A 9276-nucleotide genomic window follows, 5' to 3' on the forward strand; every position below is an offset into this window, starting at 1 on the left:
CACAAAATTCTGAGTGGTGTCCCAGAAACGATGTGGGCTTCATAGATAATTGGCAAACCTTCTGGAGGAAACCTGGTCTTGTTAGGAGAGACGGCATCCATCCCACTTTGGATGGAGCAGCTCTCATTTCTAGAAATATGGACAAATTTATTAAACCCCCCAAAATATGACTATCCAGAGTTGGGACCAGGAAGCAGAGTTGCAGTCTTACACGCCTCTCTGCAGCTTCTCTCCTCCTGCTACCCCCCCCCCCCCCCCCCCCAAAACCCATCTCCATAGAGACTGTGTCAGCTCCCAAACAGACAAAAAACAAACTAAAAACCAGCAATAAACAACTTCAACATAAAAAATGACAAAGAAAGAACAATACAGTATCCACATCTGAACCAAAGAGTAAAACAGTGAAATGTGGATTATTAAATATTAGGTCTCTCTCCTCCAAGTCTCTGTTAGTACATGACTTAATAATTGATAAACAAATCGATTTACTCTGCCTTACAGAAACCTGGTTGCAGCAGGATGAGTATGTTAGTTTAAATGAATCAACACCCCCGAGTCATTCTAACTACCAGAAACCTCGAAGCACAGGACGAGGGGGCGGTGTGGCAGCAATTTTTCACACCAGCCTATTAACTAACGAAAGACCAAGACAGACTTTTAATTCATTTGAAAGCCTGATGCTTAGCCTTGTCCAACCCAGCTGTAAAACTCAGAAACCAGTCTTACTTGTTGTCATCTATCGTCCACCTGGGCCTTACACAGAGTTTCTCTCTGATTTCTCAGACTTTTTATCTGATTTAGTGCTCAGCTCAGATAAAATAATTATTGTGGGTGATTTTAACATCCATGTAGATGCTAAAAATGACAGCCTCAACATTGCATTTAATCTGTTATTAGACTCAATTGGCTTCTCTCAAAATGTAAAAGAACCCACCCACCACTTTAATCACACTCTAGATCTTGTTTTAACATATGGCATAGAAACTGAACATTTAACAGTGTTTCCTGAAAACCCTCTGCTGTCTGATCATTTCCTGATAACATTTACATTTACAATAATTGATTACACAGCAGTGGAGAGTAGACTTTATCAAAGTAGATGTCTTTCTGAAAGTGCTGTAACTAAGTTTAAGAATATAATCCACCCACTGTTATCATCTTCAATGCCCTGTACCAACATAGAGCAGGGCAGCTATCTGAACGCTACTCCAACAGAGGTCGATTATCTTGTTAATAATTTTACCTCCTCACTACGTACGACTCTGGATACTGTAGCTCCAGTGAAAACTAAGGTCTCAAATCAGAAGTACCTGACTCCGTGGTATAATTCTCAAACACGTAGCCTAAAGCAGATAACTCGTAAGCTGGAGAGGAAATGGCGTGTCACAAATTTAGAGGATCATCATTTAGCCTGGAGAAATAGTTTGCTGCTTTATAAGAAAGCCCTCCGCAAAGCCAGAACATCTTACTATTCATCACTGATTGAAGAAAATAAGAACAACCCCAGGTTTCTCTTCAGCACTGTAGCCAGGCTGACAAAAAGTCAGAGCTCTACTGAGCCAACCATCCCTTTAACGTTAACTAGTAATGACTTCATGAACTTCTTCACAAATAAAATTTTAATCATTAGAGAAAAAATGACCAATAATCATCCCACAGATGTAATATTATCTACAGCTACTTTTAGTACCATTGATGTTAAGTTACACTCTTTTTCTCCAATTGATCTTTCTGAGTTAACTTCAATAATTACTTCCTCCAAACCATCAACATGTCTTTTAGACCCCATTCCTACAAAACTGGTCAAAGAAGTCCTGCCATTAATTAATGCTTCAATCTTAAATATGATCAACCTATCTCTAATAATCAGCTATGTACCACAGGCCTTCAAGCTGGCTGTAGTTAAACCTTTACTCAAAAAGCCATCTCTAGACCCAGCTGTCTTAGCTAATTATAGGCCAATCTCCAACCTTCCTTTCATATCAAACATCCTTGAAAGAGTAGTTGTCAAACAGCTAACAGATCATCTGCAGAGGAATGGCTTATTTGAAGAGTTTCAGTCAGGTTTCAGAGCTCATCACAGCACAGAAACAGCTTTAGTGAAGGTTACAAATGATCTTCTTATGGCCTCTGACAGTGGACTCATCTCTGTGCTTGTCCTGCTAGACCTCAGTGCAGCGTTCCATACTGTTGATCATAATATCCTATTAGAGCGATTAGAGCATGCTGTAGGTATTACAGGTACTGCACTGCAGTGGTTTGTATCATATCTATCTAATAGACTCCAATTTGTACATGTAAATGGAGAGTCCTCTTCACACACTGAGGTCAGTTATGGTGTTCCACAGGGTTCAGTGCTAGTGTTGCACCCTCAGAGAGACATGACTCCATTCTCCTTTCGGCAACTTTTTTCTCCTCAGTTCAGGTTTGGAGTTTACAGGCAGCATAGCATATCATCAGCAAAACATCGCTCCCGCACATCTCAGACACTGTTTTTTTCTGCGCTTACTGATGACATCACTCATCTGAACTCTAACCTCCTGGAGCTAGTAAACCACAAAAATTAACTAGAAATGTGTCCAAAAACAACACAATATTAAATAAGAATAGTCTTTAGAGATTTTTCCAATGATTCAGAAAATGTAAGTTTTATAACTACTTTTAGAGCGCAACACCCTCCCCCACAAAAGAAAAATGTTGCCACACATTTTCTTTCTAATCTTTGACAATTTACCAAAAACAGAACATTTAACTGAAGATGAGCGAGCAAACAAGTATTTCCACACATGTTACACATTACTGGGTGAGAGGCTATACCACCTCTTAATATCTCAGGACAAGTCTCTCATGGTCACGATACAAAACTAAATGTTCATAGTCCTTTTGTATTGAAGGGTGGGTTATTCCTCGAAGTATTGGTGGGCCCGCCGAATCTTCGCAGTGGGACAAGGAAAATACCATTTACACCCAAACATCATGTGATTACACACTTCAAAACCATGAGTCCATTAAACCCGTATTGTACCCACTACTGTCTTAACTCTTTGACGCTAGAATGATAAACCTTTCCTCTATTTATTACAGTAATAATGCTCAGAGTACCTGTTTTCTTTTAACTGTAACATGTGTCAATACCACATCAACATGAACTGCAACTGTAATGTTACGCTTAGATTAAACTCTCTTGTGAAGTTGGCTGTGTGTTTTCTGTTATATCTATTCATACTGTAAAAGATACATGAATGATGATGGGGCAGAGGAATGATGGCTGGCACTTGAAGGGCTGTTCACACTGACAGGGCACGTGCTCCATTGCTGGACGGTTGGCTGGCCTAGTTTTTCATATGTGTAGACACGCCGGGGCTGTCTCATTCTCTTTGACTTGTGCCTCCATGTCTCAGCATCGCTCTGGTCACTCTCGAGTCCGACAGCTGGAGCTTCAACCTCCTCCTCCAAATTGCGTCTCTCCTCCACCTGTTCCTCTTCAGGATGGCCTTCTGCTCTGAAAGCAGGTTCAGACTTCTCTTCGAGTGCTTCACTCCAGTGGCAGAAATCCTCTGCTTCTGGGTTGAGGGGTGGATCAGCATATCTGAGTGCTGTCCACATGTGACAGTCGTCTTCACTAGAACTGCCTGTGTCCATTTGGTCAGTATCAGTCTTGGTCTGATGATGTCTTCTTGCTGACTGTCTCTGTTTGTTTCCGCGGCTTTTCTCTTTTAGGCTGCTTTCGCACACCCCAGACTCGTCAACCAGGTAAGGACACGGCAACAGTAGGTTACGGTGTAACACTCGTCTTCTTCCTGTCCCCTGCAATGGCTCAACCACATACACTGGACTATCAGGACCTTTCCTTTCGGTGATGACATGAATCATATCCTCCCAATAGCTGGGCAGTTTCCCAGGACCTCCTCTGGGTGTGAGATTTCTCACCAAGACATGGTCACCTGGCTGAAGCACAGAGCTCCATGCACGTTGATTGTAGTTTTTCTGTCCCCTTCTTGCACTCTTTCTCATGTTCTGCCTCGCAATTGCATAGGCCTCTTGCATAACTCCTCTCCGTTTCTCTGCATAGCCAATGTGTGACGGACTCTTCTCTTCTTCCCTTTTTGGGAAGAGAAGGTCGATAGGCAAGGTTGGTTCACGGCCAAAGAGAAGGAAGAATGGAGAAAATCCTGTTGCTTCGTGCACAGTCGAGTTGTAGGCATGAACTACTTTGTTCAAATGGTTTTTCCATCTTGACTTCTGAGATTCGTCAAGTGCCCGGAGCATACCTAGGAGTGTCCTATTGAAGCGCTCTGCAGAATTGGCCTGTGGGTGGTACGGGGAGGTACGAGAATTACTGATACCGCAGTAGCCTTGAAGCTTGCGGAAAAGATTGTTCTCAAATTCTTTCCCCTGGTCATGGTGTATTTTGGATGGGAAACCGAAGTGCATGATAAAGTCATCAAAGAGCTTTCTTGCCGCAGTCTTCCCAGACTTGTCCCTTGTTGCATATACCTGGGCATATTTGGTGAAATGAGCGAGTATGTATTCCTCACCTCCTTTGCACTTGTCCAAATGCAGATAGTCAATGGATATCATCTCAAACGGTGCAGAGGTTTCAATGCTCTGAATTGGTGTTCTGGCTATCCTGTTAGGCTTCTTCTTCTTTATACAGCGACACACCTGAGTGACATAGTGCTCCATTTCCTGCCTCATTTTAGGCCAGAAGAAGCGCTCCCTGGCGAGAGTGACCATCCTGTCTGCTCCTAAATGTCCCATCTCCTCATGTAGATGTTTGTAGACCATGGGCTTTAATAAGTCAGGAACAACTAACTGCATTCTCCTTGTGGTCTCACGCCTCAGAATGCCATCTCCATCAATCTGCAAATGGGGCCACTGCCAAAGAAGGTACCTAACTGCCTCACTCTCCACCATCTTTTCTTTATGCTTCAGATAGGTGTGTGTTCTTTTCAGGGACAAAACTCGATTTATGGCTATGTCTGCATCCTGGGCTTCCCTGATGTCGTCACTTGCAAATGGCTGAATTGGCTCTGAGATTATGCATCCCTCTGGAAGCGCGTTGACACAACAGGTGACAGCTCATGTCTCCTGTTCTCTCTCTCTCTAGTGCTTTCCCAATACATTCAATGGCCTCCTGCTGACATTCCTCTGTGCATTCCTGCATGATGTCTTCAATGGGCTTTCCTCTTCTTGATAAGAAATCTGCATCTCGATTCGCTGCCCCTGGCCTGTACTTAAGAGTGAACCGATAATCTGCCAACTCCGCCACCCAGCGGTGTCCAGCTGCATTAAGTTTCGCTGACTTCATGACGTATGTTAGCGGGTTATTGTCACTGTACACAGTAAAATGAGGCGCATGAAACAGATAATCACGAAAGCGTTCTGTTATGGCCCATTTCAGTGCCAGGAATTCCAGCTTGCCTGAATGTAGCTTGTAGTTTTTTTCTGCAGCTGTCAGTGTCCGTGAGCCATAGCCTATGACTCAAGGGCAGTCCCTTGACGCTGGTACAAGACTGCACCCAAACCATCCTCAGAGGCATCTACATGAAGAACAAATGGTTTCTCTAGATCCGGATATGCCATTACTGGTGGGTTTGTCAGCTGGTTTACTATTTTGGCCAATGTCTCTTGGTGAACTGTCATCCACTGGATTGGATGGGATGGTGGCAGCTGGGCAGATTTGCGGTGGCACTCCTTACTCTTTCCACGCTGCTTGTGTTCAGACTTAGGCTTTGCTAAGAGTTCATAGAGGGGTTTGGCTGTCCTCGAGAAGTCTTGTATGTAGGGTCTGTAGTAGCTAGGGAAACCCATCAACTTTCTCACCTCTCTCACAGTCGATGGTTTCTCCTGTTTCAGGGCTTGCACTGCTTCGACTTCTTTGGGGTTCATCTTGTATCCCTCTGCTGAAACTACTCGCCCCACATAGCAGACTTCACGTTTGAAAAAGTCACACTTCTGTGGCCTTAATTTGATACCACATTCTCTTTGTCGCTGTAGCACTCTCCTCACATTTTGGATGTGTTGTTCGAAGCTTGAGCTAAAGACGATTACATCATCCAAATATGGGACACACACTTCATCCCTGAGGTCTCCCAGGCATCCCTCCATGTAGCGCTGGAATGCTGCTGGGGCATTAGTAAGGCCAAATGGGACCCTCACCCACTCATAGAGTCCCCATGATGTTATAAATGCGGTACAGGGTCTGCTGTTCTCACTCATGAAACCCTGGTGATAAGCCTTTCCCTGGTCCAATACTGTGAACCAGGAGTTGCCCCCAAGGTTTTCCAGGATCTCCTGTATTCTCGGGATGGGATGTCTGTCGGGCAGTGTCTTTGCATTCAGGAGCCTATAGTCTACACACAAGCGAAGGCCACCATCTTTCTTCCTGACGCATACCACAGGCGAAGAATATGAAGAACAAGACTTTTGGATCCAGCCCCGATTGAGTAAGTCTTGTATGTGTGCTTTTACCTCCTGATATAGGTGTCTGGGGATTGCATTATATGTCTTTTGCACAGGCACATTGTCTTTTAGCTGTATCTCCAGCTCTAGATCTTTAATGCATCCTGTGTCCCAAACATTGCATTCTTCCCTCAGCATCTGTTTTACCTGCTGCTGTTGGTCACTTGTCAGATGGCTCAAATCCACTGGTGGGTCCCAGGGCTCAGTTTGTGTTGTCTGACTGGACTGCGCTGTGGGTGAGGAAGCACTGTCTGATGTTTTAGAAAGCTCACCCTCCATACATTTTACCTGCGGCATGTAGATGGCATCAACATTGTGCAGCCACCCCAGTGTAGTGCGACCACAGAGGGTGATATCATGGTCAGTCATATTTTCCACAGTCACTGCAACTTTAGCATTACCTTCTGAGGGGAGCTGAATTAGCTGTTCTCTAACAACTAGGCCTGCTGGCCATGGTTTCTCACAGTTCGGCTCCAACACTGCATGTGACCCACTCAACACACTCTTATTTAACCAACCACATTGCACTGTCATCATGTTACGCTTTGGGATGGTTACAGGTCGCCTTCCTACTCGGGCTATGTGGGGATGGCTGTCAGGTGTTTGTTTCTTTAGGACAGACAGGACAGCTCTTGCAGTTTTGCACCCCACCTCGAATGCTGAGCACAATCTGTCCAGCATATGCCCTGGGGGGATACAGTCTTCGCTGGTGTCATTTCTCAAAGCTAATTCTTCTATCACATTAAAGCCGATGATGGGGCATTCAATGTCACCACTGGCGACTAGGATTGGAACTTGGACGGGTCTGTTGGTCATCCCAGCCACCGCATTTTTGGACAGGCTGAACTCAGTCTCTGTCCATCCTTCATATGGAATACTGGTCCCATTAGCAGCCGAGAGCTCTAAAGCGCCCTCTTCGAGCAGCTCTTCCACTGACCTCATTTCAGCATCAGGCAGGTGTTTCTTTCTCCAGTTCGTCCCCACTATCGATACTTGTGAGCCGGTGTCCCACAATATTGTGGTGTCCACACCTCCTAAGAAGCCACGGACCTGGCATCTTTTGCCTACCAGCTTCGCCATTTGTTGTTGTTTACCAGTGAGGGGTGCTTTGAGGCTGAATGGGTCGGTTTGGTGCTTCTCCCCTTCAGGGTTAAGTATGATTTCGATCTTACTTGAATTAGCTGAGCACTATTTCCTACGACAACCTGCTGCCCAGTGTTCTGTACTGCCACATTTGTAACAGTGGTCGCATTTGCTTCCTGTATTGGATGATTGACACTGCTGGCACTGTCTAATGTTTGTGCTCCTAGGCTGTGATTGGTATTTCCGGTCAGGTGGTTCGGCCATTCTCATGTGCTGAGGCTTAACGGTCTGCTGGAGGCTGGCAATGTGAGTGGTGAGGTTCTGCAGAGCCTCACATATAGCCTTGTTGCCTTGATCAACTTTATCCATTAATGTGTCTCGTTTGACTGCTCCACCTTGCTTGTTCTTACTGTTTGATGTGTGCATACTGCTTTCTTTCTCCACCTCTGGATCTTCCCCACTTACTGCTGCAACTTTGATCATCTTTGCTCTTGATGCAGCTGGCAGCTTATTCCTTCTTTCCATTTCCAGACTGTACGCCGCAGTCATTTTTTCCAGAAGAGCCTCATCTGTGATCTTAGGATTTTGCAGGTATAGCTTCACATCAGCTCGGATGGTGTCATCATGGAGGCCAGTGAGTACTGTCTGGAGAAACTGATTTTGGATGAGCTCCGAACTGTACTTTAAACCAGACTGAACTCTCTCTGAAGCAAGAATAAGTTGTTGTCTCAAATCCATTGCTCGCATCAAAAACTGGATTGGAGTTTCTTTTGGCTCCTGTACAGCACGTGTGAGCGAGTGATACAACTCTGTGGCATCTTTCTCAATGTAATGAGTCCGTAATATTTGCCTGAGAGCTTGCAAAGTCAAATCTACTCTACTCTCAAGTAGGGCTGCCACGATTAGTCGACTAGTCACGATTATGTCGACTATCAAAATCGTCGACGACTAATTTAATAGTCGACGCGTCGTTTGAAGCTTTGTAAGATCCCAAAAGACCAGTGTTGGGTGTAACGCGTTACTAAGTAACGCGTTACTGTAATTACTTTTCCACTGAAAAAGTAGAGTAACTAATTACTGTTCATTTTTAGGTATTTTAATTACAGTTACTTACAATGTACTTGCGTTACATTGTAAAATAATTAAACTCGCTGAATATCATTATTTAATTTCATTAATTTATCTTCTAAACGTAGAAGTAAACTCTGCCGCTTTAACATCGCTGTAGTGCAGCTGCACGTCATTTCGCGCCAGTTTGCTGCATAGTCGTATTCTACAGCGGAAGACGTCGGACTCGGCTGAAGCGTGTGGCTGTTTTACGAAATGGACATATTCCCGTCTCTTCACTTTTCTGAAACAAGCAGACAAGAATATTACAGCAACATGTAAGCTATGTGCTGGGGAGAAAAAACTATCGGCTGCTGTTAATAGCGCGAGTAATCTACTGAAGCGCCTGACACGAGAGCATAGACGAACACTTCTGAGTGATCCTTGTTCATCATCCATGGATAACACTGCAGCAACTCCTGCTAAGCAGCAAAACGTGATTTTACTTCAGCAGCACAGAAAGCGTCTGAAGGTGAGCTTAAAAAATGACTGCAGGCTACATAGCTGGACTGGTCATCGGGCATACCGGTCATTTGCCCGGTGGGCCGATGGTGATCTCCCTCTGTTTCTACTTCAATCATGAAACTGATCAGTGATCAGCTGATCGGCTTTTCTCTCTTG

This window comes from Pelmatolapia mariae, linkage group LG12 (genome assembly GCF_036321145.2).
Source record: "Pelmatolapia mariae isolate MD_Pm_ZW linkage group LG12, Pm_UMD_F_2, whole genome shotgun sequence".
Classification (NCBI taxonomy): Eukaryota; Metazoa; Chordata; class Actinopteri; order Cichliformes; family Cichlidae; genus Pelmatolapia; species Pelmatolapia mariae.